This window comes from Gossypium arboreum, chromosome 1 (genome assembly GCF_025698485.1).
Source record: "Gossypium arboreum isolate Shixiya-1 chromosome 1, ASM2569848v2, whole genome shotgun sequence".
Taxonomy (NCBI): Eukaryota; Viridiplantae; Streptophyta; class Magnoliopsida; order Malvales; family Malvaceae; genus Gossypium; species Gossypium arboreum.
The window spans coordinates 93,420,142-93,428,708 of record NC_069070.1 but is presented as its reverse complement, the minus strand read 5'-3'; the positions used below and the strand labels follow the sequence as shown (position 1 = coordinate 93,428,708).

General features: G+C 27.5%; 1 long non-coding RNA gene across 1 annotated transcript; it reads right to left on the bottom strand.

The window, feature by feature from the left end:
- Positions 1 to 1,513: 1,513 nt before the first annotated feature.
- On the bottom strand, positions 1,514 to 4,062 carry LOC128283499 (uncharacterized). The gene is made up of 2 exons (XR_008273869.1): positions 3,754 to 4,062; positions 1,514 to 3,669 (listed from the first exon to the last, which is right to left on the bottom strand). It is a non-coding gene; the product is annotated as an uncharacterized LOC128283499 (long non-coding RNA).
- Positions 4,063 to 8,567: the final 4,505 nt, after the last annotated feature.

Below are 8,567 nucleotides of genomic sequence, written 5' to 3'. Positions count from 1 at the left end.
TTAGATACAGCCAACAAGCGGATACTTTCACACTAAACTACGCAAACACTCAATGAACCAATAGAGTGGTGGATTGTACTATCACAGCGTGCCAAAACAATTATCAACCATACTTTACTCTCAAATCGGGTCCCGAATTTTGAGGTGTGACACTCTAAATGTCTTTATGAATCAAATTAAACTTGGCATGTTACTCTGGCCAAAATTTTATGAATAAAGGTATGATATAGGAATCATGGGATAAACTCCCTTCTTTAATTTGGGGTGGTGAATCTTTTATTAATCACCCAATTATCTTTAAAGTACTTCGCACTATACCCAATCTCCAAGCTATGAATGTCCCATGGTGGAGAATAAATAATGGAGTCAAAATATAGCATTAGGTACTTAAGATAACTTTGACGATCTCAAATAAAAGGATAGTTGATTGAGTCCAAGCAAAGTTCAATGTCACATAGACCATGCATCATGAAATTTATGATAGCCTGATATGTAGTGGATCAGAAGACTTATTTGGTATATCACTTGCAACACAACATTTATCTTTCGAGTAAAGCCAAAGTAGGATATGAACATGTCCACGTTTGTTAAATTCAACAATGTAACTATTTAAAACCAAGAAAATAGAATGTTAGCATATTATGTATTTTAGTTGAAGTATACATTTAATTAATATATATTCAAAACATTATTACACGACCAAAATGATTCTTTATAGTGATGTCCTACATAAAGTATCAAAGCTTGATTTTAGAAACTCTTGTTACCAAATCTGACCACGCTGACTAGGAATTAATGATAAAGCTTGTTCTATTTGAATTGCAAGTAAATGTGATGAACAGATCTGGGTATCCATAAAATTGACAATCAGCCATAGCATCTTTGATAATTTAGAAACAAATAACGAGGACTCCCCGTAAAAGTTATTAGACAACTAAATTTCCTTCAAGATCTCATACTTTTCTGATAATCTTTAATGTATTTTACCTTCAATAGATGCTTATGCATCTACAATCTCAGTAAAGTGTTATAATCTGAAACTTTGTGTTGGATTAGATAAGCAAAATGCTCTTTAACTGTAACTGTTTTTCGCTTGCCCCTTTCTTTTTTGGGTGAACTAACATACTTAATATCAGTAGTGATAAAACCATTGTCACCATATGGAAACAAAGAGGATATTGCATTACCATTAAAAGCGGGTGCAACTCAATCATCCTTTTCATTCCTTCAACAATTAATGCTTCAAATCTCTTTGTCTATCAAAATCATCAATATCTCCAACAATTAATGCTGCTACTTCAGATCTAGTAAGAGGAGCATATGTTTTTTCTGTATCATTTCTTTTTTCCTATCAAACTAAGCTTTGAAGGGATATAATTTGACTCCCTAATTCTATCTTTTACAGAACAAAAGTTTTTTACAATCTTATTGCATTAGTTAAGCATCTCAGTCAATCCTTCAACTATACTTCTGTCCATGTTTGCCTCTTGCTTGTCTTCATGAAATATGGCCATTCTATTATAAGTTTCATTTTCTATATCATATATATAATTGGGCAAATTTCAGTCTTAACACTTGAAGGAGGTAACAATGACCCTATCCTATGATGATTCCGGCCGCAAATTTGGAAACATATGGACCTGCTCTATAGTTAATGGAGTTGCCAATTTTACCACCAATAGACTAAATTTAAACATAGAATTATAAACTCTAATATTATCTCTGAAGCAGAACCCTCTCTATAATCAAGTAAATCATCCAACAATATTGGAGTGGGCTCAAAAGATAGTAATCTAACTAAACCCTCTTGATAGCACAAAGAAAATGTGGGATTCTTAGTGCGTTTTGATGTATCAATCCTTTCTTCATAACACACCAAAGCTCTACAAAAAGGAGAAATGCAATTAGGTCCACCAAAATCCAAAGATAAGCAACAACTTCCTAAATATATTAACAATAAGAACAAAATAAATAAAATAATCAGAGAAAATATTCATGATTTATATATTTAGTTAAGTCAATTAAATATTACCCACTTATGATGCGAACCAATCTTCACAATTTTTTTACCACTACTCCCTAAAGCTTCAAAGCTAGATTTAAATTTTCTTTTATTAACGTTTGGAATTTTGAATGCATACTGTTTGTAACTCTCCATTTGGACCAACCATAGAATGTACTATTATATGAGGTTGAATTGGACCATTTCAATAAACATCTGATCGACAAACTTTTCTTATTTCTTCCTAATTAACTTTTGTATGTTAATATTTCACAACAACTATCTGCTCATTATTTGTCTTTCCTCTAGAATGACATCTTTGTAATTTGTTCATATGCACTCTTTCTAATCTCCTACCTCTATTTTGCTTCGATTCACTTACAAAATCCATGATAAACTATCCACCACTACTCAATAGGAATAAAAAATAATGCAATCATAATAAATATCTGCAGACAAAAAAATTGATAATCCAAGAGAAGTACATCTAGGTTCTTTATTCTAGGCAAATAATGGTTATGATTCGAATAATCTGATGTCATGTATTAGATTTTCGTTCTTTTTCCATTTGCTCAAATTTTTTTTAAAAAAATTGAATTGTACTAAGGAGTCCAAAGCTTCTATAGAATATCTACCGCTAGCTTCATCCTTCTAAAAATATATAATAAAAGTAAATGATAGTACTCTTACTCAAATATATTATTGCTTTTAGCGGTATTGTAATACTCTGACCACATTTAAATATCATCATTGAAAAAGATAAATAAACAAAGCCCCAAAGCTAAACTACTAAGAATGTATAACAAAAATTGGCTTTACTTTTTACTGTTGACTTATTATACCTACAATAAAAAATGAATAAACTAAGCACCAGAAAAGAAAATGGATGTTCCCACTTCCCAGTATAAATCTATACTTACAATACATTGCATATTGATTCTTAAGCTAATTATTAAGGATTTGAGAGGGTACTAATTTCTGTACTTTTTGTAAAGAGAAATGCAAGTGTACAATTTTCCTCTCTACTTGTGTGTTCTATTACACAGGTCATCATACTATTGTAGACCACCCACCTATTTTCAATAATTGCCAACTGAATTCTCATTGCTCTTTGATGAGACCTTAGCCACAAATTCGATCCAATCATCACTTATCAACTCATTTTACTGATAGAACCCATGCATAGCTTTTGAGACTCTTGAAGTATCATTTTTAACTTATCTTTTAGCTATTCTTTTTGTTTAGTTTGCTTCTATGTTTTCATTTCTTATCATCTTTTAATGGAAAAGGCCATCAGAACGAACCTTGCTTGACACTACACATTGCCAATTGAAATTAACTTCATACATAATATCACATCAAAAAAAAAAAAAAAAAGAAGAAGAAGAAGAAGAAGCAATTCATCTCACAACCCATTACTCTTACCTACCTTCAGCAAGCACTAAAATGTTGCACAAAACTCATTACTTTTACCTTCAGCAAGCACTAAAAAGACTAGGCCTAGTAAAAGAGGTAGAATTAAAGCCAATCATCTTATAATTATTATTTCTAGCAGCCAAATGCAGACGGATGGTAAAGGCATCAAAATAATTTTAGTAAGAATCTTTCCCTCTTTCAGTCTAGTAAAATCAACCATGAACAAAGACCGATCCAAGATGAAAGCTAAACTGAAAAGCAACAAATCAAAATGCCCAAAGTTAACAATATTAAAATTGACAACCAATCAAAATATACGAGGAAGAAAAAATTACCTGTAAACTCAAGATGAAAGCTTCCTAGTGCAATGGGAGAATTGCAAAGGCAAAGAAGATAATATTAATCTTATACAACTATCAAATAGAAATGAATCACAACACTTGGGATAAGAAGAAATCTTTTTTTTTTTTTTGTGGAAAATTTTAATTTCTGCTAATTTGTTCATCTTTCGTCAAGTGAACAAAATAGTAAAAACTAAACGACACCGTTAGACAGAAGAACAGAAACTAAATGGCATCAACCCATATGAGATTCCTTTTATAATAATATAGTAATAAAAAATAAAATTTAGTAGTATAAATCAATTGAGCAGTTAATTTTCAATCACAATCTTACTTTTAGCACTGCATTGCTTGTCATTTTTCCAGGAAAATTGAAGATCAAGTGGTTGGTGAGATGCTAATTATCCATATGCTAATTTAGCTTCTTCAAACCTTTTCTTTTACACTTTGGAGTATTCAACAACCATGCTCAACATTACCTTCCATTTATTGCTTATATATATTGATTTCAAAATATCAATTTAATCCATATTTTTATTTTTGTTATAGTAAGTTTTTATTAATTATTTTTGTAGTTTTATAATTGTTTAAAATAAATCCTCTGAAATGAATGAGTTGGATAGATTTATTAGGATACAAAAGTTTTTTAAAATTTTAAAGGAAATGGAGTTACTTAGAATCATATTCAAAATTCTCTTCAAGAATTTATTAACAAATAAATTTTTTAATTATACATTTATCTATCTATTTTATTTTTCTTATAAAATTGAACAAAGGAATAGACAATTAATTGGAGCAAAAGTTAAATAAGTTGAGAAACAAGAATCCATGAAGATAATCAATTGAAGAATAATGTCAAAATTAAGAAGATTAAATAATTTTATATTTTAAAATTAAATGTAATTTTGTTTTATAAATTCTACAAAACACGTTTCGCCCACAGCCCCAACAATTGTGTTATTTTAACGTACCAACCACTGTCTCTATCTATCTTTTTAAACGTTTCAACTCAACTCCTCTCTTTACACACAATCTTTGGAAGTTGAGATATAATGGATTAGTGACTGTTAAAGGATAAGGATTTAAAATAATAATCACAATGGTAAATTAATAAAATAAAAATTTAAACATTATTATATACTAGTTTGCGTTTATAATTGAAAAATTGTTTGTGATGTTAATAATTTAAGTAAGTAATACATTTGGAAATAGTATTATATAGAGGTGATAATGGGCCGGGCTCAAGAAAAAATTTAGGTCCATTTGTTATTTCTAGACCCGGCCCGAAAAATAGGTCTAAAATTTTTTTTAAACTCAGTTCGGATAAAATGCTAAAACTCGGGCTTGACCCGGTCATTTATAATAAATTTTTTATATTATATTATTTTTACATAATTTTTAAATATATATTGTATATCAAAATACTAAAACATTAAAATAAATATTTTCGAACAAATTAAAAATAAATTTTAAAAATATGTATACTTAAATAATACTAAGATAGATGCAACTTAACAAGAAAATATCTTTAAAATAATAACAAAATTAACAATAAAACAAGTGTTACACAATATCCAAACAATAATAACAAAATAGTAACAACATAATAGTGAAATGGTAGTAAAATAAAGAGAAAACAACAAGAAAATATCATTCAAATAATAAAAAGCAGTTTTTTGTAATCCATTAAAAAAATTGTACTTCATTTTTTTACTGAACCAATTCTTTTAAGAAGAAAAGCAGCTAAACCAAGTTGAATTACAAATGGGTTAAAATTATTAAATAAAAATAAAAAGGTATTCTTGTTAAAATAATGCAAATGTGTTAATATTTAATTACAAATATTTAATGATTATATTTAAATATTTAAAAATATTTTATATATTTTAATTAAATTTTATAAATAATTAATATTTATTTCTTAAAATTATTTAAAATTTATATTTCATATATTAAAATATTAAAATAAAGTTATAATAATTTATTTTTATATTATTACTTAAAATATAATAATATAAATTAATTTAAACATTATTTAAATGCATATTTGTTATTTGATAATACCATGTCTAAAATGAAAATTTTATTTCTCAAAAGTACTTTTTGACGGCAATGCTGAATACTCAAATCTTAAGCTAAACTTTTCAAAAACGCTTTTCTACAGTACTTTTTAAAAGTATTACTAAACTAGCCTTAAATGTCAAAAGTAAAAGGTCGTGTCTATGACTTTCACAGTAACAACATATAGGAAGCCCTTAAAACCAATGTTATAATCCATCAAAATAAAAATACATCATTTTTCATTGTATACTAATTAATGTGAACTGTATGTTATCCACTTCACTAAAAAAACATCATTCTTGCCAACACAACAATTAACTATAAATAACTCAAAATTATTTGAGAGATTTAGTAAAAATAAAAAATGAAAAAAAGATACTTTGAATTTATAAAATTGCAAGTAAAATTCTGAAAGAAAAACAAGTATTAGTAATAATAAAAGAAAGAAATTAAGATTTTTCTCCAAGTATCAGAATAAAAATTTTACCATGAAAAAGAATGCATAATGGAAGATGATTAGATAATTAGGATTTATACATAAATGTATTCATAAGGTTTTTAATTATGATAAAAGGAATTTAAATTTTAATTTATGTTACAAAGATATATTTTAAAATTTCTTAAATTTATTTCTTACTTTATCTAATTGGATTATAATCTAATATATATTAAAATTTGTTTTTAATTAGGATTTATAGATAAATATAGTTATAATGAGTTTTTAACAAAAAAAATAAAGTTATTGATTATAATACATTTAATAACAAATTTATCTCTTAATATAGAATATTTTTGTCATCATCTCTTACAATTGTATATTTTATATAAAAGAAATATGTTATAATCTCAAAATCAAAATTTTATAATTTTAAGGCTAATTTGATGATATACTTTTATTTGTCAAAATATATTTTTTATAATTTTTTATTAAACATCAAATTCGTTTTATAATTTTTTATTTGATAATGAAAATTGATTACCTACCCTATTGTTAACAAATTTAACATAGTTTGCTTTGCATGAGATGATTGGATAAATTTATCTTCATTTTACAGCCAACAATACTTAAAGTAATATTTAATGTAAAGAGTTTAGTATGAAGAAAAAGAATATGAAATAATTTAAATATAAAAAAGACAAGTATAGAAGATCAACAAAATTAAGAATAACAATAAAGTAGTAATTTATTGAAAAATTCAATAAAAATCAGAGTTATATTAAATGTAAATAATTTTTGCCCATTTGCTAAATAATAATTTATGCAACTTTTTAGTACCCATATTTCTATTTGCTGCTGCTTCTTCTTCTAATATTATAGTTAAGACAATTTTTCCATGGTATTTTGAAACAAAGAGCGTTGTAGTGATCAAGCTCTTAAATTAAAATTTTAATTTCTTCAAAAAAAAATCAGGGTATATCGATGGATCATGAAAACTGCGATGAAGGGAATTTGGCTAATCGTTCAACTAAAAAAGTTCGCCGGAGGGAGTTCCATACGTGATCATGAACCTAGTTCAGGCTACAGGAAAACCCTTGTCTTGGAAAGATTGTCTACTGGGTATTGGACTCCGGGTTGATGTACGAACAAAAACCATGAACAATGTCGATGGCAAAGATGATTTTGAACAATCAGAAACTGACATTGTACGATCATCGATTAATGTGATCCCTTCAATTCACTTTTCTAAGCACGTGAATAAACTCCTCATCAAAGACATGGTGTGCACGGTGGTAATCAAGCTCTTCGGAAGGAGCATTGGATACTCAGCACTCTACAATAAGGTGTGCTCCCTTTAGAAACCGTCCCAGTCGTTTCGCTTAATGGACGTGAAAAATGACTACTTCTTAGCAAAATTTGTAATTTCTTGTTTTTAGAGTTAATCGAAATAGTAGTTTTGGGGTCACCAAATTCGACAAGTAGGTTTGTAAATATTATATTTAATATTTACGAGTTAATTGTAATTTTAAAAATATTTTTAATATTGTGATTTTTGTTTTATAAGCGATTTATTAAGTTCAAGTGGTATGACCCTAAGGTCAAGTGGGTTTAGAAAATGAGGTATCAGGACCTTGTTTCTATAAGCCGAGTCGAAAATATTTTTGTAAATATTTACGTAGTGGCAATAAGATGGTATTAAAGTTTCGTTGAAAAATTTTATCGTTTCGATAATTAATTAAGCAAAAAGGACTAAATCACGTAAAGTGCCAAAGTTGTGTTCTATAAGCTAAAGGTATTAAATAGCTATAGAACTTTAAAGTAGAAGTCCTTATTTGGAAATTAGCCCATTAAAGAGATAGTGGGATATGATAGCTTGGCATTTGGTGTAATAAATAAAGTGTATAAAGGTTAATATTGTAAATTGGTTAAAAAAATAATAAAATGAATAAAATAAAAGAATCAAGGTGTCATCCTTTTCATTCTCTTTTTACTAGCCGAATATGAAAGCTTGAGAAGCCATGGGAGAAGCTTCCAACTTTCGGCTAATGCATGGTACGCATTTCTAGTCCCGTTTTTAATTATTTTTATATTTTCGGGATTGTTGTTGTTTAATCTATCTAATGAGGGGGCTATTTTGTAAAACCATTGAATAGTTTGATATTTTCCATTGATGAGTATAATAGGGCTTTGAATTTTAATGGAAGAATATGAGTCCTTGTTGATAGTTAAACACTTTTTGTTAAGTGAATTTTTGTGAAATTGACAATTAAGGGCTAAATTGATAAATGTGAAAAATTTGTGGTTAAAA